Raw genomic sequence first — 24,624 nt, 5'->3', positions numbered from 1 at the left:
CCTCCCAGCACGAAGATGACACGTGTCAGCAGATGTGAGGCATTAATTGCACGCGCGGAATGCGAGCTCTTTCTTGCAGTAATGGCATTTTCCGGAAACAATGCATTAAAAAGCGTTTTCTTTGCCTTGTATACTTAGTTTTTTTTCTTTCTCCCGAAAAAAAAACTTCTTTTTTTAATGATACGCTTCCGTGAGGGCAAGAAGTGTTTAGATCGCTCCTCATCTCGATTCATCCTTGTGATTTGCCGCGAATCGATCACTTCTCGGGAGATTCGAACTCATAAAAAAGGGCAAATAAAGGCTGATTTCCCTGAAGCTCTCTGAAAAATATTCCATTAGACTTTTAATATCGTATGAAATGCAATTTGAGTCAAACGGAATTTCCAACTGTTTTACATCTTTTCCCTTCATTTTTAATGTATTTGATTTAGCCGAGTTTATGTTTTGTTTTCTTAAATGCGTACCTCTTACCCTTTATTTTCAACTCTTTCATGTTGAGGAATATTTTGTGAAAATTGTTTGATGCTTCTATAAAATTCAATTATGAAACCTCCACATTCATTCTTTTTAGCCTTATACCCGCAATCATATTTCACAAACCTTTTGTTCTTTTCTCTAAAGAGTGTTTTATCATTTTAAATGCAAAATTGAAAAACTCTGCATAAGTTCTTATAGATTTACGAATCGATTACCTGGTTTATCCTCTCTATTAAATGAAACTAAGAAATCATGATTGATTTATATTTTAGCAACAAAACACATCTTTTTTATAAAGCTTTGTTCAGCAGAATCACTTTTGACTCGATAGTATAGTTTATTCAATTTAAAATGTCAAATCACTGCTATAGGTTTTCTCATCTCCAATCAGAGGAACTCAAAACGAAATTATGCTATAAAACATTCTTTATGAAATTATTTACTTCCTATAAAATCAGTTGCAAAGTTTAGTAATATAAGCGTTTCAGGCAAAACACATACGCTAAACTAAATTTAAAGGGTATCAAAGAGTGAAATTCTCAGTAATAGTTTTGATATTTCTGAGGTACTTTACTAAAAAAATTTGAAAATTCATTAAAAAATAGCGCAATGTCTCGGTAATGAATTTTCCTCTCATTACAGAGTACTAATTTGAATTTACAGACATAATATCAATATTATTTTTCAGTTAAGGTGAAAAGGAAGTTCAATCACTATTTAATTTGTACTCCCATATTATATGTTAGTAGAAAGAATAATTACGTCTCAGGTATAAAATATAATTTTACTTCTTTTAGAGCTCCGTTGCAACCACTTTAGAAAGCATGTCAGTTTTCAAAACAAGAAATTTTACGCTAATTCCATTTAAATAAACGAATAATAACTTTACGACAAGAAATCAAATTTCAAAAGTAAAACATCCGAATGAGCGGTTTAGCATAGTAGAACACTTTGTAAAAAGCACGGAAAAACTGATAAAACACTTAAAGTCTTGTATATTTTAAAAGTTTCTCAAAAGTGAGTTGTAAAAAAGGTAATTCTAAGAAACGAAACGCAAGAAAGTACTTTTAGTTTCGCGATAAAGTACATGTTCAAGTATGTACAAAACTATTTTGAAGTTTGAAAAAAAATTTTTTTTTTTTGAAGTACATATTTTCGAGCAAAACATTTAAAAATCAAGACTTTTTTTTCTGCATTTGTTTTAATCTCCTTCCCTCCCCACTAATTTTTAAGCATTACCAGTTTAATCTTAACGCATAAAATTTTTTCTCCTTACACATTATTTAAAAACGTAGTTTAACTACTGGAATAACAGTAACCTAAAAATTAATTTTAAAAATCTTGTTGTGATGTTTACATAATTTTTGCAGTTTAAAAGTGGTTATAACGCAGCGGTAGTAAACAGTTGAAAGCAATTATAATAAATATAGACAATTAAAAATTAAATGCTTTTTCATTCGTTGCACTAACAGTTGAATGAAATCAAAGTAGCTCTGTTGAAAAATTCGGGAGTCACACTTAGTCTGACGTGCTGGGAAAAACGGGAATGCCGAGTTCAGGAATGAAAAACAAAAGGGGAACTAAGAACCGAATCCATAACGAATGTTCGAGAAGTGGTGTGTGTATCTGCGAGTGTCTCTCTTTCAGAGAAGGAATGCTGCAGCAGAAGAGAAAGGCAGCTGTTCGAAGGAAGAAGAACGCAGAACCGAAACCCCCTTGGGAAGAGCGGTTGCCGATCCTGGGAAGCCGTATTTGTTCACAGGTTCCAACTTGATTAGACGCGGATGCTTTGTTGAGCCGAGCCCCACCTAACGCAATTACAGCGGCGCAGGGTTTGTTGTGTAATTCGGTTAGTGGGTTATGTCTTCTTATCCGGAAGAAGAGGGGGGCCCGGGCCAGGCCCCAATTGCCTCCCGATGGCTGAAAGGGCCGAGATTTCAGGCCCTCTAACTCAATCACGCGCCTAGACAACAACAGGAAGAAGGAAAAAATGAAAACGCTCCAGCGTTTTTGCGCCGCGGCCTAATCAGGGAAGAAAAGCCAGCCGAGAAGAAGAGCTTCTGAACACGGAAGACTTTAAAACACCCACGGAATTGTCTCGGCCACTGAAGAGATGTATCCGATCGGTGCACGTATCATGTAATGCTCCTCCACCCCACCCCCTTTCTTAAGCACCCCGAAAGGAGGGGGGAGAGTGAGCGGTTGTCGTCGATATTAAATCAAAATGGAGGATGACACTTCCTAGCCGCAGCGTAATTGGCGAACTTTTGACAACAGCGAGGTTTGCCTACAGGCTTGAGGTCGCGAAGGATGTTTAAGGTTATGAGATAAAGCGTAATGAGTGTGAACAATGCCGTTGATTTACCTAACAGAAACACTCGACCGCATTTGTAAAAGACAACCCTGTATATTATATCATATTTCTTTCATGTTGGTAGTTGAGTTAAACTACCGATGACTTTTTTTTTTATTCCAGGTGGTTACGGCTACACTAAAGTTTGACATGTGACACCTGGACGCTGTAACTCGCAAAAAAAATGTGGTTTCAACAGGTTGGGGCTATATATCATACAAAAACTGAAACCATCAATTTGTTTTTTAAAGAAAAAAAAACCTTTTTTGTGGATTGATTTCTGTAGATGAGGCAAACCTAAGCTTTCAGTATTGTGAATTCTGCGCAGATCCTAATCACAGCATTACGACGCTGCAAGGATAGGTTTGCCACAACTATAGATATTCATTGCACAACACACTGCTGTGTTAAGATATTGTTGGCTTCCATTGTACGATTTACTCTATACAGTTGCGATCCAGTAAAGATAGCTCATGACAGCTATTCACCTTCAAAAACTTTTGCTGCTATATTTTATTTGTTTTTTAATTTGAAAAGCTGTCAACGTGACAAATCATGACAACTTGGTTGCGATAGTACATAAATTTCACCAAATCAATCATTAGCGTAAAACCCATTGTCACAATACTTAAATTTAAAATGCCGCCAAGTCGCTAAATCTTGATGATTGCGATAATATGAAAGCCGAAATATTTATACGAAATATACAGAAGAAAGTTTCATAACGGGCTCAGTATACTGGTTCAATAAGTACCCGTATGAAACTTTGGAAAACAAACTGAAGCTTTTTTACAACAAATATTTCTTTACAGTAGATATCCTATCCATATAAATGAAATTTTCTTTCATGTCTCATCTTATTTTAAATTGATCTTTTTCGAGAAAGTAACCTAAAAAAATATTTTGAATCATTTATAATGGTTACTTCAGTAAAACATTTTTAAAAAATTTAAAAAAGAAAACCACTTTTGGAACTGGCTGCATATTTAAGATTGACCATTAGAACACTTTTTTAGTTTTTAAAAGATATTTAAAAGACTACTTTATATTGATTTTCAAAATTATTCATGTATCATACTTGACACCAAAAGAGAGTCGAAATCACTAACATAACATGAGTTTAATTATTTAAAAAGTGAATGTACTTGTATATATAAAACAAAATACCTCAATGTGCAAGACTGTTTGTTGCGTCCATTGCATTGTAATCAATCAGTAGAGAGAACAAAAGCAGTTAAAGCAAGAACATTTTTTGCCTTCAAAAAAATAAATACAAATAACTTTACGTAAAACAAGGTTACTATTTTTACGACTCTTTTCTAAGGTTTTCCAGAATGAATAAAAGAGTTTTTCTTGCCTTCTCTTTTCACTAAAATCTTCCTTCTCAGATTTTTTCCCCTTGCGCTGGAGGAGATATCTGCGATGCTTCAACGTAGGTCTCTTCAGAGATTCTAAGTGTTCCATTTGGTGTAAGGACAATTAATTATTGTTAATTACCTAATTACAAGAGACCGCTGCTCCTCCCCAACGGAAAAGACCACTTACACCGGACTCTGCCATTAACTAGCGTCATCAGCTGAAAAGTGAAACAAGTTCGAAGGGACAAACAAGGTTTCACTTATAACAGAAAAGAAAAAATATCCAGAGCAACGCTTTGAAGAGGTTTTATTCATCCTAGTTTAGAATTTATAAAAGAAAAAAAAATCTTTTTGTGAGTATGACATAAAATAGATTCAAAAAGAAATTTGAATTAACTTGCTTAAAATCAAAGCGTTTTTTACAAAAAAATAAATAAAATAAAAAACGTATGTCATGTTAAGTAATTTACATACTATCGATCTACTTACTCTGTTCGTTTTATAGAAAACTTTTACATTTTATCTTGCATTTTTTAATGTTATATTTAATGTCCTAAATGCTCCTTACTGGTAAATTTGGTGATTTATCATTCTTTTTATTTTAATTATAATTATTAGCGAAAATTTAAACTCCGGGTTTAAAAAAATAAAAGAAAAAGAAACACATTTTTTTTCGCTTTTGCTTTTGTTAGCTACTTAAGTCCTTGTTCATGGAATATTGGCTCTCATTTTCATATAATTTTCGTGCTAGATGTTGCCATGCCCTTTTCGTTGCATTTAAGTCGGAATTAAGCGATGGTAAGTCTATGGCATTGATACTGTTCATGTTGAACCACATATTTGTTGATTTAGACACATGACTAGGCCCTTTGTCTTGCTGAAATGCGCAGATTAATCCTCCCAGCAAATCCTGCATTAGAATAAAATGTTCTTGTTATATTTTCTGTTAGTTATGGTAGTTTTTTTTCTATTAATAGAAATTGATAAAAATGTTCCTTCATTGAATCCAAAACCACCTGAAGTCATTACGGATTATCCATATTGCTGTCTACCGGAAAAGCTTCTTCGTTCACTTCTTAAATCAGACCAGTAATTATTTCCCTTGGTTCCATTTAAGTTCAACTTTTTCACGGTACTAAATATTGTTGACAGCCATAAGACATCATTTTAGACAATAGCACCATAAGACATCATTTTTTCCCCATTTTAAACGTTGAGTTTTGTGGTGGTTTTTATTTCATCGAAAAGCATTTTTGGAAATTTGTAGCATGAAAATGAACATTTTTGACAATTAGCAAGTATTAAAGGACAATATTATTCCAGCACAGGATATTCTGGGGAGGCCAAACTGTATAGTAGAAGACCAAACTTTCAGAAAGACAAAGCGCCTTCTCACATGTCTAACTCAGCAAATATGTGGTTCAACATGAAAAATATCAATGTCATGGGCTGTCCATCTCTTAGTTCAAAGACTTAAATTTAATGAGAAACGTGTAAGAGCATCTAGTTACGAAAATAATATGAAAATGGGGGGACCAATGTTTTTCGACCTAAGACCTTAAAGCAGTGATAGAGCAAGCACGGCATGAATTATTATGAACTCCCCGTATTGGTAGTATAAATACTTTCGACGGAAAACCGTATGTTTTAAGTAATTAAAAGTAATGGCAACACAATTTCATACTAAACCTTAAACGTAATTTATAAATTAAAAGTTGTCTATAATTATGGGCTACCCAATTTTCCGTTTTTCTACATGAAATTAACAAATGATGTTTTCTTTTCTAAGAAATCAACCCTAACGTGTTTCACGTACTGTTTAATATTATGCACATAGGAAAAAAATATCCTCCTTTTCTTATTTTTACTCTGAATCATAGTTTATGCTTGTATTTCGTCCCATTTTGCTCTGAGATCTGCCTATGGACCAACTTTTGACTGAATTTTGGATTACTCATAGCAATCACTTTTAAAGAGAAAAGTGCTGGATGGCGCTACCCTTCTTACAGCGATTGAACAAAAAACCAATCAGCAGCAATTCCCACGAATGTACATAATTCAAGAAAACGTTCCCATGAAAAGCATTTTGAGTCAGAATGATCACAAAAAATCGTTTCCTCATATACAGACCCACAAATCCAAAAATTATCAAAATGGATTTGACACACGTTAAATTGTCTAAATCCATCAAAATTCGAAAATTTTCTCAACTCAAATCTTATCTTCTACACACTAGACACATAAAGCAGTAAAAAAAGTAATGTATAGCATTCAGCTATATTTTTTATCTCTAGTACAACACATAAAACAGTTTTTTGGTATTCAATCATAATTGAAGCTTAAAATTAGAGTTAAGATCATGCACGAAAAGTTCGTCCATTCATTGTTTTTGTCACATCCATTTATATATTTGTTCAACCATGGAAATGAGTTATAAGAAAATAAACTTTCTCCTAAGTTCTGTATTTTGTGTGAGTAAAAGAACTCCTCCTTCCCATTCCAGGGGCCTGAAAAAGCAGGTTTCTTTTCTGTGTCCATCCACTCACCCCACTTTTGAGCTGATCCAGACACTTCCATTTATACTCCCTAGACGTAAAAGGAAGCCCCCACTTTTATTTCTCCCCTTTCTCAGCATTCAATTGATTGGAATACCCTGTCTGTTCCCCTAATCACAGCTGCCTCCCTCCCACCCGTACCAGTCTTTGGGAAAGGTCTATTTTTAAATGAAATCTCTCTCTTCTTTTCAGAGCGAGGTATTTTACAAGAAAAAGCCTCAGACGATGAAACAACGGAGGGTCAGTGACATCACTAGTTTTGTTCAATAAATACAAGAAAACGAAAAAATTTGTAGAAAATATTTCTATGTTTATAAACAAATATATCTAGACCTTCATATTATGTCACACACCATTTCTCTGTACTTTTACATCTATTTATTTGTTTATTTATTTTCATAACTTCGACAGCAAGATCAGGAATCGATGAGTCTGGTCGAAGTTTGTTTCAAAACTCATATATTTTGAATTGATTATCGATTGTTGAATCTCAAGTAACCTGCACATAAACTAAATCTATCAAAAAATAAACTTAAAGAAGAATGAATTGAAGATTACTTCAGTTAGTGTAAATGAAGGTATTCGAGAAAAAAACAAAACAATTTGCACTAGTGATATGCCTTCAAACGTAATGAAAAAGTAAAATGTGAAATTGAAATCTTATTATTATTTTTTTTAATGTAACACTAAGATCTCATGCCTATATTCTGTCTTTGAGATCAAATAATAATAATACATGGAAGTTAAAAGAAAAAACTTACAACAGGTATAATATTAAATTGGGATTAATACCTTTGTGCAGGAAAAGTAAAAATACGAAATAGCAAAGTACAATTGCACAAAAATTGCAGATTACTGCCTGCACATTTTTCAGGGCAAAAGGAGGCTCCTTGTAAACCCGAAACACATGTGGGCAGTAATCTGAAATTTTTGTGCAGCTGCACGTTGATTTTTCTTATTTTTACATTTGATATTGCTTAAAATCGTATAAACCCAAACTTTCAAAGTTACCCCAAATCCCAAGACTCAAGATAAAGTACAGATGAATAGGGTCGTTTCCGAAATTTTAAAAGTATCTTTGTTTTATGAAAGAGCATGTGTTTTTAACATAGAATTTAACTAAATAACTTGACAAAGTTTAATATTTTTGACAACTATTTTAATCGGTGCGCAGAGTGAAATTTATTTTTTGCGCATCAGCACGTGACATCACAAGTGATGAAATGTGATACACTGATGCCCTTAGCGCGTAGCGCAAGTTATTGTAACCTGACGACGCTGTTGACAGCAAAGCGTAAACATTTAGAGCGACAATGGAGTAGCGTGCCAAAATACATCACTTGTGACGTCTTAAGACCATGCCTTATTACAAAATCTGACATTTAAAGAAATTAGATAAAAAGTAACTGTTGGGAAAATAAAAGTTTTTTCTGGCTCCAAGTTATGATGATTATTATTATTATTATTATTATTATTATTATTTTGCTTATTCTATCGATTTTTGTGACTAAATGTAGTACTTTTGATTGAAGGAAACAGCGTAAGAATTCTAATGATGAACATAAATAATGTCATTCTGAAGGCACTACATATTAACTATTTGAAACTTCTATATACCTTCGAAGTACAATCAAGACATGGAAAACATTACTGAATCGTTCAGTTATTTTCATGAACAAAAAAAGCAACGTTCACTTAGCAGCATATTTATAATTTTTTATAAAATGTACAAAACTTTCATGAGTAAATACATGGAAGAAAAATTGAGAACAGTAAAAAATAAAAACCGCCGGATTTAGAATACTTTTTTAATGCTAACAGCACTGCTTCTTTGAAAAAGCCTTACCTCTATATTTTCAACTTTGAGTTGAAAAAAAAAAGACAAACAAACTAGTGAAAAATCAAAAAACAATTGCTTTTAATTACTGGAAGAATTATTTACTCTGAATAAGTATTCGGAAGAAAGAAGAAATTCGTAAAGAACAGTAGTTTTCTCAATCCATTTATATGGGTGTCACATTATTACGCACATATTTGCACTTTATTCTTGAAATTTTAAACTCTGGCTTTTACTTTTTTTGTATTCGAATGTTAGGAACCATTATATCTCATAATATAATGTATCAACTGTCTAAAAAAAATTTCTTGTATTTAAAAATAATGTTTGTACATGTTGCGGGTGTGACCGTACCCTCACGCCCGCAACACGTACAAATCATTACTTTCCATATTTTTTTTTCCCAGAAAGTTGATGCTTCATATTATGAAACATTATACGAAGCATCAACTATAGTTTTATAGATTCGAATGTTGGGAGCCATTGTGACTCATAATATGCTGTATCAACTGTCTAAAAAATTTTCCTGTATTTAAAAATAATGTTTGAACGTGTTGCGGGTGTAACTACTGTTACGCCTGCAACACGTACAGATCATTACTTTCCAAATACATTTTTCTTCAGAAAGTTGATGTTTCATATTATGAAACATAATGGTTCCTTGCATTCTAATGTATCAAAATTAAAAGCCAAGTGCAAATATATGCTTAAAATGTGCACTCGTGTAAATGGATTGAGCAAGTTTCAAAAATGACATCAGTTTTGATTGGATACTGAAATAAAATATGCTGAAATTTCGAATGTTAGGAGCTGTGTCATAATATGACGTATCAACGTTCTAAAAAGCTTTCTTTTATTTAAAACTAGTGGTACCTGCACGGCTTTGCCCGTAGTTGAAAATTAAAAGGTCATTCGGTTCGCCCGTATATTTACAAATAATGGATGACGAATTTCTCGCCAATTGGATATGTTCATTCGCTCTCCCATTCCGCGTCATGATAATTTCGTAATTTGCTACTCCATTTTATGATCATTTTGCTCCGGAAAATGTTTTTAAAATTGAAATAGAAAAATGAACAAAATTGAATTTTTAAAAAATCGCTTCGAGGTGCACACCCCCATGCTACAAACTTTGTGCCAAATTTCATGAAAATCGGCCGAACGGTCTAGGCGCTATGCGCGTCACAGCGATCCAGACATCCAGACATCTTCCAGACAGAGAGACTTTGAGCTTTATTATTAGTAAAGAATAATGGTTTTTCGTGTTGCGGGAGTGACCGTACGGTCACGCCACAACGTTCACACGCTCAACACGTACAAACCATTACTTTCCGAATTTATTATTATTATTTTTCCAGAAGTTTAATGCTTCATATTATGAAACATAATGACTCCTTACATTCGAATACATCAAAATTAAAAAATAAGAGCAAATATGCGTAAAAATGTGACAGCCGTGCAAATGGATTGATCAAGTTTCAAAAATGAAATCAATTTTGATTGGATACTAAAATGAAATTTGATAAAATTTCATCATTATTTTTTTTAATCTTACTTGCTATTTTCTTGCTTAAAAGTATTTAAAATTAAATTTTAAAGCACACAACTTTTAAAGCGAAAAAAAAATAAAGCGCACAATTTTTACAACGCAAAAAAATTATAATAACTATATTTGAAAATTGAACAGTTTCACGATTTCGAATTTCTTGCACGAATGTTGTTTTCCTGCGACAATACTGCCTTTGGAAAAGAGATTAATTTACAGGGGCAAGTAAGAATCATTCCAAGTCATATCAGATTTTATATCGACGAATGCCGCAAAATAATGAATCATAATGGTTAAATAAATGTGTGCCAACCTCATACATTATTTTGCATTGTTTTTAATTAATTTTATGGTAGCAAACAACAACAAAGCGTACCTTCGCCTTGTGCGTTTTCGTACAAAGACACACAAAGCGAATATAAATAGCACGACATCATCTTACTCATAATGCACAATAAAAATGGAATATTGTAAACAAAATATGAACTCAAATATTCTTAGTGATGTTTCTCGCACATGTACGATACTTTTAAAAGTTTCATAAGCAGAACTTTATTTCTCGTAGAAAATATAAACTTTTTTTTCTTTTGTAAGTAAAAATTTCTTATTACTTGATTTTTATAGTGAAATTTAATGAAACTTAGTGATTTTTAAAAAAAAAAAACTCATGATTAGTCCAACTTCAAAAAACATAACTCATAAAAGTACAATTTTTTAGTATGCTTAGATAAACAACTTTCAAAAACAGCATTGCAATTTTGTTTACAAATAAAAAGGTTGAACAGATGCTTACTTGAAACCATTCATGAATGCGTTATCTTCAAAACAATTTCTTACCTGGAAAGAAACAAATATATTTTTATTGGAGTTGTTTTTTTATTCAATTTTTTAAACACAAAAAGCCATTTTAATTCAATATTAGGAAAACACAATTCTTTAAATGCTAATTGCTATTATTTTTACCAAGAATATTTTATTTTCAAGAAATAAATTAAAGCAAAAAAAAAATCAAAAATTAAATTACCAGCTTAAATAAGTAAAGAATGTAATCAAACGGTTTCTGCATATTACTTTACAAAGCAGTTTACTTTACTTTTTTAAACGTACACGAAAAAAAAATTTTTCGAAGATTTCTTTTATTTTTAACCGTTGGCAGGCAAAAAGAAAATCAAAACTTAAAACTTTTACTCCAAATGATATTTTTCCTTTACTTTGTTGGCGTTGTAAATATATATATATATATATATATATATATATATATATATATATATATATATATATATATATATATATATATATATATATATATATATATATATATATATATATATATATACTAATAATTTCCTTTTTTTTAATGCAATGGTTTTACAGCAGTTGCTCTATTTGAACATACCTTTTGGGTTCATATTATTTTAAATTAATCAATCAATCTCCAACTTTCGCCAATATTATGAGGAATTGTATTTCGATTTCTATTAAAGGCTTTTTTTCCTTATTCTTGAAACTAAAAACCAAAACTTTGTTCCAAATCAGAAATTTTCAGTACATTTTTTTTTTTTTTTCTGTGGTTAGCTTTCGTTTTCAGTTTTGATTTTGCAAAACTGGACAAAAAATTATTCCTATCATATTAATTGATATATGAGAATGAATTTCTGAGATTTTCCTGACACTGTGGGCCGCATCTAGCCCTCGGGCCGCAAGTTGGGCAACTTTGATTCAGACACTAGAAATTTAATTTCTACTCTCCAATTCTAGGGTTACAAACTTTTTCAAGAATAAGTAAAAACCTCCGGATGTTTAACTCATCATAAACATCTTTCTTCAAGTCAGGTGAAACCATCAGAGACGTTCACCCGAGCCCTCAAAAAGGATTCCTCAATCAATGTTTGGGGGCAGACTATCAGCAGGCCAGGGCGGCCAACTGTGAAATTGTTCTCTCGCACCTGGGGACGCCCCGCACTGCAGATAAGGACCTTCAACTTAATGGTAAAAGGCAGCGCCCTCTCCTCTTTTATTAGTAACCTCTTCTTTTTAAAGAAAAAAAAATGCTTCCTTTGGAAATCACTCTTGGGATATATCCCTGGAAGTCTCTTTAGTAAATAATTTTAGTCTACGAGAAAGTTGTTTTCTTGCTGGTTAATACAATTTATTTTTAGGTTTTTTAAAAGGGAACTCATTTTCCAGATTTCTATCGCAACTGGCACGCGTTTCTTTTTCCCACTCAAGGCTTTAAGGTGGGATGAAGGTTTTTCGCTCCAGAGGTTCCCAGAGATGAATGTTTAGACGAAGATGGAGTTTTTATTCCGCTCAGTTGGGTCTATAGAAACTGCTTCAACACTCCATCATGTGTGCCATTTTAAGCCTGTCTAAGATGCTCTAAACTCTAGTACGAAATTTCTTTCATATGAACTAATGATTGCGTTTATAAATATTTGATTTTTTTGAAGAATTGAAAATATTTGACATGTTTCGACGCATTTTAGTTGTAAAAGCTTGTTTTGGATGGAAATAAACAGTTACTTATTAGCAGTGAGATTTTCATATTCATTCAAGCTTAAATTATCCAGAGCTAAAAGCAAGAACCTGATTGAAACAAGATAGATAATCTTCAGAGCGCAATACACAAGGAAGTATTGCAACTTCGCTCTCCTTTCTTCCGTCCTATCCATACATAAACAGAAGGATATTATTTTCTACGTTTTTAATTGAGTTTTTTGACATTTTACTTATAATGTTTAAGCAGTTGTTTACGGCGCAAAATATAATTTCTTTGTAACAGAAATGCAATAAAAATAATTATACTAAACATATAAATGTAATTATACTAAACATTCAAAATTCATTTTCATAACTATTATTTATTAATAGATGGATTGCAGCATATTTTTTATTTGTTATTTTATGGCAAAAAACTATTTCCAAGAGCGAGTTTTATTTTCAATTAATCATTTACTTATTAAGAGAACATCATGATAAGTGCTCTAATTTACATCAAAGATAATTATTTTCTTCTCAAAATTTGTACACTTGAAAACAAATTTTGTCAGCCAAAAGTACGGTTCGTATGTAAGAAAGTTTTCTATCAACTAAAACCAGAACCATACAAATTAGTTCATAATATCTAAACTCAAGGATTGAGAAACAAAAAACGTACAGTGAAAACTGTTAACCTCCAATTTTGACATCGATTAATTGCAAAGTAAAACATTTAATGTAACAATAAGCTGTTTCTTACAATCAGTGTTTCAAAAAAAAAAAAAAAAGCATAAGTAATAGAAGACATTTTAAGGCTTGTTAGTCATGGAATTTTTTTTGTACTAAAATATGGTAGTTTGAGCAATTTTGAGTGTTTTCATTAAGATACTGTAGGTTCAACTTTAATAAGTGTGATACTGTAAATTCTGTCTGGCTCTTAAAACTGTTTTTGAAAAACTTTAAGTGAGTTTTACGATGTAGGTGTTGATTAAGCTAGGACAGAATATACCAACTCTAGGTAGTTTCATAATATGGATGGTTACAAAAATTTGAGAAGAAAATTGCGAAAATTGGAAAAAGTTTGAAAAAAAAGTTCAAAAATAAATCTTTATAGCTTTACCTACAGTCATTATGGTACTTAAGAGAGCTTACAATAAGAAATAAGGGATATTTTTATATGTGCTATTGTTTCGAGGACGGTTCTTAGAATGGTTTGAAATTATTAATTTGTTCCTGCTTATTTGCTCGTAATTTTTTTTAACTCTAAACATATTTTGAATTTTAATATCAAATAAATATTACATCAAACATAAAGTCGAAGCTATAAATAAACTAATTTTAGCTACTACTGCTTGAGTAAATTAAAATCTTTCTACAAGTTATTTATAAATTCAACAGAAATACAGGTAATAAAAGCCCTTTAACATAAAACTTCACAAGTATTTCGCACAACTTATAACATCAATTTTTTCGAAGCAAAAGGGGATCTTTCTTAAAAATCCTGAGATTCAAACGAAAATAACTTCAACAAGTATTGATTCAAACTTGTATAATTGAAGCTGGGTTTTTTTTTTTTTTTTTTTTGTAGCCCAAGATTAGCTAAAGATTTAAAAAAAGTTCTTGTTCTCGATGTTAATCAGCTAAATGATTTGTTGATACAAAACAATTAACACGATTATTGGTCATTTATTTCATGTTCCAGCTATAGTCATGATTTGAAGTAATTTAAGGACAACTGAGATGCAGAAAAGACTTTTCCACTTTAACGACAGGTCTTTTCTTTCCATCAAGACCTATTAAACCGCAAAAGAGTCTCGAATTAACTGTGACTGTGCTCACGACAAGAGCTCAAGTCGCAAAAAGAACACTTCGGCGAGAGCGGGAAAAGTGCTGGGGCTGAGAGGGGTGTCTAGAATTTTCTGAGAGGAAGCGACCAAGCGTGCGACATCCCAGACTCTGTTGTCGCTGTCTATCAAATTGACGTCGGCACTTTTAACTCCACTTTTGCGAGTCACTCTTTTTTTGATCGGGAACGAGTCTCAGTGAGGGCATTTTCATTTTTGTCGGGAAACTCTCTCCTCCGAGCTACAAATAAGACAGGATCGCTTGTCAGCAATTGCTTCCATTGGACAGCGGGTTGTTTTCTCTGGTGGGACGGATTGTCGCTCCGAAAATTCGATTTGGATTTGTTTGAATCTAAGAAAGAGGAAATTTCGAAAGGATTCTCGGGCTCATTCTCTATTTCAGTCGCCGAGAGCTGATGAGTCATATTATTACAATAATGTGAATATACAAAATTGGACTTCATTAACTGTTTTATAAAACCACAATGTCTAAAAGTTCCTAGGTTCAAACACAAAAATTAGAAAATTCATTGAAAAAAGTCCTCGTACACTTGCCTCGGTCTACCCTCCTCTTTTAAAGCATAACTTCTGATCAAACTTGATTTCTAACAGCAGTCACAGTAAAGTTTATGTTTTACAGTAATATCGAAACGTTGCACAGATACACGGGTGTAAAATGAAAAACGCTTCATTTTAAACAGAAGAAAAGTGGAATAATTAAAATACGAGTAAATACCAGATTTAAAAATAAGGCACCAACAAATTTCTTTTTACAAACCATGCCCACTATATGCACAATTTTATTTTCAAAATCCGTTTTTCAAAGAAATGCATTGCTATCTTCAGTAGATTTCATCAAATTCTTAAAGAATTTGATGTTTTCAAAAGCATAAATTAAGAATTCGAAGGAACTGTTCATTACGTGAATCTTTGTGCTTTCTCAAAAAAAAAATTTTTTTTTTAAACTTCGGTACACATTCACAAACGATACTAGTATCCTCCAGCAGTTTAAGATTTAAAGGAGAAAAAAAATGCCTTTCTTCTTTTCACGACTCCAAAGTAAATTAACAACGACTCATTTTTCGCGCATGCAATGAAAAAAGCCTGCAAGGAAAAGATTTATTGCATTGATAACTCCGGGGCGGCTTTTTGAAAGAATTTAATTAACCAACGCCTCGAAAGTATTTAATTATGCAACATTTCAAAGGCTGCGATTACTTCTGTCTCAGTGACCAACACCATGATTTTGGCTCTTCGGAAACATTTTTTTCGGTAATTAAAACTCATTAGGCGGAGAAAGGTCGACTGGGGAGAATTACATAAGCGTCTTGCTTTTCGAAAGAAAAGTCACGAGTTGTTTATTTTTAGAATAATACGGAGAAGAAAAACGAGATGTTCTTTTAGAACCTGCAGACGAGTTTTGAATTAAGCCTGCTTCGTATTAGTATTTGTATATAGGATATCTACGCTTACGTTCTAATGCAGTTCCTTAATTTCTATGTACTACCTTCACTATATTTTTTCACTAGACTTCCGGAAGGTGTTTTTTTTATGAGACATCCCTGAAAATTAGTAAAAATTAAATAGTTTTATGAACCATAATGCCAAATGCCCGATTCAAAAGACAATGCATTATCTATGCTCCAAAGCTAAGCCTTTGTATTTAAACCTGAGCATAAGAATATGTACACCCAAACCTGTATTTATGCGGTGAATAGGGACCGCATTGAAAAAAAATGTCCGAAACTTCACGAGTAGCTATAAAAAGTTGTTTTCACAACACAGTTTAAATAAAAAATTTTATGCGGTTTATAGGGACCGCAAAAAACAGTCTCACGTAAAAAATAACCGAATAACTGATCTTTAAACGAAACCCAAATCAAACCAAGTGATGATAATTTTGCCGAATAGTCAGACAAAATTTCCAAGTAAGGAAATTTTTAGGAGGTCACAGTGACTTCCCATCGGGATGCCCCTGTCGTCGCTTGAAGATATTACCTCGCACTCGTTTTATAAACAATTTCGCAAATTGAGTCCAATCTGATTGAAATGTTCATACCAAACAAAAGAAAAAAAAATTCGCACAAAAAAAGACCGCACAAAAACAGGTTTGACTGTATATACATTGATAGGATTTACTATTAGACCCATTCCAATAATCGTGCTATAACCGCTTATAAATGATTCATAAATACGTCTTCGAAATAAGTTCTAGTGTGAAATTGTTGGTGATTTGCTCATAATACAATTTAAAAAACTGCCTACCACATAGATTCTCAACCTCTGGTCCGTGGAAATGTACCATTTTAAGTGACACTTTCAAAAACATTTTCTGGTTAAAAACTAATGATAAAGTGCTCTACGGTATTTTTTGCGTTAATGCAATAAATTTAGGGAGAAGAATTCATAAATTTGTCTTTCAAGATTATCAACACTGGTGTGCTCACATTACTCACTTGTTGCACTTCCCTCCTTTCTTTTTTACCGGACCGAAATTCGTAATTATTTTTTATAATAGTCTGATTTTTTTTCCAAAGGTTTATTTACTTAATCAAACACAATGTCTGCTTTCTTTTGCATTTAAACACTGTTGCAAGTCAATGATAGTTACTCTAAAGTTAATTTAGTAGCTTTTTAATGCCTAATAAAATTTTTTGTAAAAATTTTCAAGAATTTTACTGATCTATGGACTAAAAGATTGAGAAATGCTTTAATAAAGCGAATTGTAAAGTTTGCATCGATTTACAACAGACAAGAACTCCCGGAAGTAGTGAAAAGTTGAGATGATAGTATGAACACAAAGTAGAGTAAGAGCAATTATTGCAACAAAAAGAAGCCAATCGTAGCTTTTATTTTTTAGGAAGCAATAGATGGTACCTTTTAGTTAAGAATGTTATGTAGAATAGGTCAAAAATTAAATTAAAAAAAAATACTGCAAAAAATACAATTACATGAAATACAAAAGAATTATCCAACACATGAGCAAAATTAAAGTCATTAATCATAAAAATTTAATATTTACAATTTAAATTCATTAAATTTATGTTCTTGATTCTATCTTGATTTTATTTATGAAGTGGAAACTTTTATCGAGGACATACTGTAAATTTTTCTTCACCGTTTCTATAGTGATACTGCTGAGAAAGAGGATTTCGAATTTTTTGAGTCTTCTAAGCAAAGTAATTGCTGACAAATCTCTCTCAAAAGTTTCTTTCGTCTAAATAAAATCAAATAATTCTTTAACTTTGAAAATTGGATTCTTGTTGCAAAGACTAATTTACTTTTTCTACTGAAAAACTATAAGATACTGCAAATTCTTAAAACGAGACATCATCTCAATATTTTTCAGAAGTAAGCGTCATCATCTTTTGTTCGAATATAGTAGTGCTTTCAAACAGTACTTGCTTCAGGTAATATATTTAAATTACTTGCACTATTCTTTAAATAGATCATTGTATTTAAAACAAAATGTTTCGCAACGTTAAAGGAAATATTTACTCATGCTCCAGGATAATTGTAAAGTACAAAAAAAAAAACTTTAAACAATCCTTTTTGGACATTTATTGTGATTAAAATATGTATGATTCTACTGCATTCAAAAATAACTCCAAAGGCAAAGTTATTTAAAACGTGAAGATTTTAATTCAACCACAGAAAAATCGGGAAAGAACATCATTGTAATGGATTTGATTGCTTTTTCATATTACTCACATCTATTACCCCAGCCGCATTCTCTAATACCTAGTACTTCTAGATTATTAATTATTACCTGAATTTATTCGTAGTAATCCACATTTGTTTGAACATCTATCGAATAAATTGATAATGTTTAAAGGTAAAGTATATGAATGAATTAGAGCTCTAACGGGAAATTTCTGTAGTTGATTCTTTTGTCTTCAAAATATGTTTTGTACGAATTCATTAAGTATCATAAGTCTACTTAAAAAAAATAACGCTAATTGAATCGTAAGCGTTCCTCTGTATCGCGATTACATTTTTAAATTGCAGAAATAGGCTTAAAATTATTTTATAAATTTATGTTCAAATTGCATACTACCTACCAAACACCTTTTCAGAGCATTTTTGAAATTCTTCTGGCGCCTATAGCTTTATACATGCACATGAAGAAAATTACAAAAAACTGTCAGAGAACTTTCCGATAAGAAATTTCTTGAAAGGGGGTGACAATGGCTTTTGTGGAATGAATCTCTTCCAATCATTCCTTTTACCCCACCCGAAGAGGAAAAAAGAAAAGAGTGGGATAAATCTCGTCTGCTGAGTGGGTGTCTGTCCCTTCCGATTGTCCGGTGATAAATGTAGTTCATTCGTCCACTTTGTGCCCACTCAGGTGCTGTATAGTCACAGCGACTTTTGCGACCGACAAATGGACCGCTTTCTGCTGGATCGGAGAAAAGTTCTTCATAGGGAGAGAGCTCTTCTTATTTATTTATTCTCTGCTCACTTATTCGGAGCCTTTTCAGCAATAATACGTTATAGCCAACGAAAAGACATTTGAATCTTGAAGACATCTCTTGCTAACTTTTTGGAAAGATTATAGCATAATACCGAAGGCAGGAGTCAGTATTTGCAGAAATGAGTTTTCGAGATAGCTGCAGAAACGCGTTTTGGGTTTAATACTAACGATAGGGAAATTTTTGAACAAAACTTTTTTTCGTGCTTTTTTTTCACTGAAAACCAAATAAGCAAACTTTTACAATAACAGTAACGTACAAAAAATGACGAATATGCAAAAAAAGTTAAGAATTTCCAGTTACTGCACTTCACCTGCTCATGACAGCAGAGCACTCGACACGTTTTCAGTTTTTTCCATTTCGTAAATCTTTGTTCATGCAACATTCCTTTTTGCGTGAACTAAATTTCTGCAGCAGTTGAAACACAAACTTCAAATAAAGTTTCAAATTTTCTAAATAATAACTGATTCATAACAAAACAGCAAATTAAATGCACTTTCTCTTATGAATCTAACCCGTTGTATCAAAGTCTACTTAAATTAAATCACAACCTAAAAGCAATCTAATTTACCTGCTCTTTCACGAAGAAATAACATTCAATGGCCTTTGCCCTACATCATCGCGAAACTCAGAATATGAAATGCATATTTCACCTTAAAGCAATTCTTTTCATTTTTACACTTTCAACTTTTTCATCATTACACTACTGGATCCAAGACTGAACTAAATTCAGTAACTTATCGGGATTAAATTAAGCCTTGGTTAACTAATGCATATTTTCGAACTTTCATTAATTCGCTATTCCAGTAAACTATAGGAGGCTCCACAATCTCTGGCTAATGGTGGTTGAAAGAGTTAAAACAAATAAATGCTGTAACTTATAAACCTGCTTTTAAGTTTAGTGAGCAACATTAGTTTTTCGCCGCAGTTATGGGGTTTTTTCTTTTACGCTCTTTAAAAATTACAATATACCAAAACGCTTACATTTTGCTACAAAGACAAAATTGGGAAGGAATGATTCACCTCTTTCGGTAGTTTCTTAAATCACCGCAAGGTAGCTTAATCAAGCTCTAGAATTTTGAATTAAGCGTGCAAATGAGCTCAATTGACAATAAAAGCCAGCCAATGAAATACACGGATTTTTTTTATTAAATTCCTTTTTTTTTAACCGTTTACTATTTCATGTTCATCAATAATTTCCTAAATGCAATTTAGAAATCGTCTGCATTTAAAACCAAGGGTATACGAAAGATCGTGACTGGTAAAGGTCACTAAATGTGCTTTAAAGCTGCTTAAACTCATTTCAATTGAAACTCAAAGGAAAACTGACAGTAATATTTCAGCCAACTTACTACCGTTTAAACGGCTAAGCAATGTGAAAACGCAAATTTATTTAAAAATAAAACATTTTGTACTTCAAGTACATATTCAAGTATCTTACTTTTACAGAAGCAAAGTACAAAAACGACATTAAAAAAAAAAAAATTTTTTTTTCCTTAACTGTCCCTCAACTTAAAAGCCCAGAAAAGAAGAAACTTGTCTCTCCAAAAATGGAAACGTTGTAGCAATAAAACCACGTGGGTCTAAAAATACGCAACATACGCGGGCGACCTTGTTTTACTCTGTGTATTGGCGCTATCGGTATTCAATAGCAGTCTATCGGTATCCAATACGCGGCCACTGGATAAAAAAGGAATGTTCCCCGGCCACCCTCCTGACGGCAATAGAACATGGAACGCATCAAAATGCACTTTAAGTACCGAGTGTGTTTAGATTTTTATTGACTGACGAGTCCACCTGTAGCTTGTTGCCGGTCACTCTGAGGTTTTTGAACCCGGAGATCAGTAAATTGAAATCCGATGGAAGGAGTCAAAACGTATGAATGTGAAAAAAAATGCAAATTATTAATATGCATTTTTTTGGGCCGATAATGTCGACGCTAAAAAAAATTCCAAATTTTTATATCCCTGTTTCAAGTAAAGAGAAAAAAAACAAGATTTTTATTTCGTGCGTTTCTTTTAACTAGCATGACTCGTCAGTTATTACTGAACCATTACCAGTTTCGACTTGATCATAAGTTCAAAGTCTTATATATGCTATAGTATGCAAAAACATTTAAGCATTGAACATCTATAAGCTTACAGTGCAGCACATTAAATTTCTTTCACTGGAAAAAACAGAAAGAAATAGTTAGATTTAGTTCGTATTTTTAATTTTCATTCTGAAGTTTTACTTCTTTTATCGCTATCAGAATGAAATTTCAACATACAGCTAAAGTAATGAAAACGATTTGTCGTCATAAATTGGATTCATTTTTCGCCAGGTAACAAATATTGTTTTGTTTAACTTGTTTATACGATTTAGTACTTTTCCGTTACAGCTATGTCACTCGGCTTGGCGACTTGCTTACTTAATGCCTTCCCAAAAAGAAAACATGGCAGTAAAAAATATCATTGCAATATTGTTATTGAATGTCCCTAATAATGAAATAGTGTGCATTAGAGATAAATCAATCAAAGATTAAAAACCAAGATTAAATATGAGTCAAGTGACGTTCTTATAACGGAAAAGTACTTACTTATTTAATGCTTTCGGTTTATACCAGCAAATTATCAAAAGCAATGTCCATCTAAATCTGATTTGAGGCTAGTCAAAAACTAATTCCACAGTATGGTACATTGCGTGAACAATTTACTTTGAATGTTGAAATCACACCTCATTTCTTCTCTTACTCGATACGCAAGTACGGGATTCTCTCAAGAAGACTGATTTCTCTAAAAAGGTCTCTACCGGAATGAATTTCGTCTGCCGCTGAACATTAAGAAAGCCCCGTAAAATTTAAGGTTTTTAAACTGGCAGCTGGGTTGGTTGTGCTGGATGGCTTAGAGAAGTTACGAAGCAAATCCGTAGTCACAACGGATTTTGAACCATATGAGATGAAACTTTCTCCGTAAACCATTTTGATCAATAACGGATTAACTTCGTAATAATTGCAGGTTAGTATAACTAATCCACATGTCAATTTGAAATCTTAAATTTTAAGTGATTTTTTTACACGTATAGCTGGATGAGATTCTTAAGCCGCTAAACACGAAGTGAAAACAAAATAAATAAGTACTTCTTTCACTTTAAAGGCTCCCAGTATTGTTAATAATGTATGCCGTAATGTATTTGCTAGTTCCCTAAAAATAAATTAAAATGAATAAAATTAATAATACTAAAAGCTAACAGCATTGAAAACTTGGTATAAAATTCAAATGTCATTATAAAATGACAGCATCAATATTATAATCATATAAACTGTTCATAAATAAGGCAAAACAGCAGTTGTGACTAGTGCTTAAGTAGTGGCCACTTCAAGGTTTATGTTTTTTTAAAAAAGTATTCCAGGTCTCCCAATGGATTAAAAAGTGCATCAACAGCTCAAGAGGTATTACCTGATTCACGTTTGAATCCATTGGAAAACCTGGTATCCGATTTTTTAAATATAAACCTTGAAGTGACCACTACTGAAGCACTGTCCACTACTGGTGTATTTACCTTAATTCTTTGAGAGATAAATGCTTTTACATTAATGTAAATAAAGAAATATGTCTGAACTGCTCCAAGATCTAATCTGTAACTGAAAAACTGAAATATATCTTTTTTAGTGCTTAAGTTTGGTGTCCATTGTTCAGCCATTGTTTTGAAATTACTAAACGCCTCTTGAAAAAAAAATGATTTGCATAAAATCTTACTTTGAAACTTGCTTCAAAACAAACAAATATTTAAAAACCTTTTTTTTTTTTTCTGCCTTTGACATCTATCATAGTCAAATATTTCAAAATGCTTGATTCTCATCATAGGTTTACCGAAAAGTAAAAAAAAAAAATGGTTAAACTCTTCAATGTGAATCTTATTCATTTCCAAGCAAAACACAGAAATGCAAAACAATGTGTTTCGTAAGGTGGTGCATCTGCTTGCATCCCAAATTTCCCTAAGTGAAAATCCTCGAATTTCGATTAGCACGCAGCCAACGCACACCCTTCCCCACCTTGGAACAAAAAAAGTTCTTTTAAATGTTCCTGAACGCTCGTATTTATCCCCCACTTTAGTTGTGACAATGTCACATGGGCCTTTCCCTAGCTTCGTTCTTTTATTCCAGGATGTCGCCCTAGTGCGAAAAATATGATGCCGATGTTCCTTTAAAAGAACATTAGGGGTTGCGCGCCGAACGCTTCTGATAATCACCCCACATTTGCGATCCGTATTTCGTTTGGGATTCAAATGCATGCGATCCTTTTCAAACACCCCCTAAAACCCTTTTCTCCAGTTTTGTTTTTTTGGGTTCCTTTCGTTGTTTTGGTTTTTCTTGCGAATCTATTACAAACTTTTAAATGCAGAAAAAAAGAGGTTAAAAAATGCGAGGAATGGGAACTGTTTGAATATTTACGGAAGTTGCTTTGCGTTTTTTCACTCGAGACGGTATTATTGCAGGTATTCTTTTTATTACTTTATTTGAAATTATATGAGATAGTTTTTTCATGACAGTACATTAGAACGAGCTAGTTTAGACTTGCGCAAACAAAAATAGTTAATTTAAATCAGCATGAATGTTTTTTTTTTTTTTCAGAAGAAATTGGTTTTGGGCTTTTAAAAGAAAGATAAAAAATTCAAAAATTGGAAACTATTTTCATGATTTTGAAACTCTTCTTTTTTCCCACGAAGTAATTTGTCCGATGTAGAGCAGACGGACAATTGAACTCCCCCCCCCCCTCCCTCCACCGCCCAGGGTATGAGCAGCTTGTTTTTTTTTCTTTTTCTTTTTTATTACATTTTAAAAGGTTTTATTTAGATGAGTTAGGAGTAGTGACTTTTTTTATACATTTCCAAAAAGTAAACGACTAGAAAATGCTGTCTTTGTCCACTAGTTGGGAGCGCTCTTTACTGGGTTGCGGCACTCTTTTTTTTTTTTTTTTCATTTCTTCACTTCAACCTCTGAAACAACTCAGTGTACAGAAATAAAAGTTCTCTGAATTTTTTAAAAATAATTTCATAGTACCAAATTATTTATTTTTACCGTCATATGTCTAATACTACAGTTTTAACGATGTTTTGAATTTTTGCAAGCTAAGTTGAGCTTATGCCTTCATTCACTTATAAGCCTATCCTATTACTCTTTTCAAATTATGAAAAATTGAGATTTTGTTTTTTTAGCTCAAAAAGGCATTATTAAAAATATTAATTCACAATGTACAAAACGGTTTGCTGTTTCATGGACTTAAATATCAAAAATAATTCAATGTGAAGTTTCTGAAAAGACAACTAACCAACATCCTCTTACAGTTGAAAAAATAAAACATTTTGAATATAAATCAAGCATTCAAAGATGTGTGTTTTTGGTCTACGTCCTGCCGCAATTATGTTTTTATCCCAGAACTGATGACGGTACAGTGATAATCTATTAAATTTTAATCAGATGTCAAATAAGTTTGTTGTTAAAAGTATTGCTCTTTGGTAGCCGAAGTTAAGATACTGAACTTCAATATACTCGAAGAATCGATGAAATAAAAAAAACTAAGAAACTACGAGTTTCAAGCGCTCTTTCAAGATTTTAAAGAGAAAAAATTTATTGTTTGTTTAAAAGCTCATACATTTCCCCCCAATACGATATTCTACATTCAAAAAACTGTTTTTCTTTATAAATCCAATATGATGCATTAAT

Source organism: Uloborus diversus, chromosome 2 (genome assembly GCF_026930045.1).
Source record: "Uloborus diversus isolate 005 chromosome 2, Udiv.v.3.1, whole genome shotgun sequence".
Classification (NCBI taxonomy): Eukaryota; Metazoa; Arthropoda; class Arachnida; order Araneae; family Uloboridae; genus Uloborus; species Uloborus diversus.
The sequence above is the reverse complement of the archived record's forward strand: the minus strand, read 5'-3'. Positions refer to the sequence as shown.